The sequence below is a fragment of the Portunus trituberculatus genome, chromosome 47, assembly GCF_017591435.1.
Source record: "Portunus trituberculatus isolate SZX2019 chromosome 47, ASM1759143v1, whole genome shotgun sequence".
Classification (NCBI taxonomy): Eukaryota; Metazoa; Arthropoda; class Malacostraca; order Decapoda; family Portunidae; genus Portunus; species Portunus trituberculatus.
In genome coordinates this window covers 9,725,549-9,726,601 of record NC_059301.1, presented here as the reverse complement: position 1 = coordinate 9,726,601, position 1,053 = coordinate 9,725,549, and positions in this window count along the sequence as shown.

Sequence of the window (1,053 nt, the reverse complement as noted above, 5' to 3'; positions counted from 1 at the left end):
TAAAACTCATTTGCCAGGTTTGTCCCATTCAGACTATTTGTCGAGATTATTTTGCATTTGTTACTCATTGGTGAGAGAGAGAGAGAGAGAGAGAGAGAGAGAGAGAGAGAGAGAGAGAGAGAGAGAGAGAGAGAGAGAGAGAGAGAGAGAGAGAGAGAGAGAGAGAGAGAGAGAGAGAGAGAGAGAGAGAGAGAGAGAGAGAGAGAGAGAGAGAGAGAGAGAGAGAGAGAGAGAGAGAGACCTGATTTCTGTCTACTCAAGTTAACTACCATTTTATTTTTGCCTTAGTTTTATTTTTACTCTAATGATGAAAACGGTGGTGAATGTGTTAGCTTTCTCAAAGCTTCTGTTGTGTAAGTGACCAACTCTTAATCAGCACCTTTTTTTTATGGTATCATTATCTCATTGTCTAGTCAGAATTGTTCATGTCGTTTATTTTTTTTTTCCCTCTCATCTTTCATAGTTCAGTTTTACATTCGTGAACCTTTACAAACAAATATTCAATCACTCATCTCTCACACATTTTATCTTTCAGTCTCACTCTTCGGTTTGCACCACAAAGATGTCTTCTTGTATTCCAATCATGTCCAGATCCCCCTCAGCATGTCACGCACAACCTATTCCATCATTCTTCAAACTATTATTTTTGGTGTTTCACTCTGACCAACATTTTTCATCTGGATCTGCCACCTCTACTTCTAACTTGAATACTAACCATAAGGATCTAAAATCCTTTCCTTCTTCTCAAATACGAATGTTACTTTACAATTTTACATACTTGTTTGTGGGTGGTTGCATCTAATTTTGACCTAAACATCCTTCTAATTTTCGTATTATAATGTCTCTAAATCTACTAATATTGTTACTAAATCCATTTGTTAAATGAAACATGTATATTGAAAATAAAGATGCTCCTAAATCTTACTTGAAGGCTCTCCATTGTAAACATGTTATCTGTCGCCTATGGTCTAATAAAAGACAAAAAGTTTTACATCAATCTCTGCACACCAATAATTGCTTGGGGAATTATCAAAAGTCTTGCTGGAGTCAAGG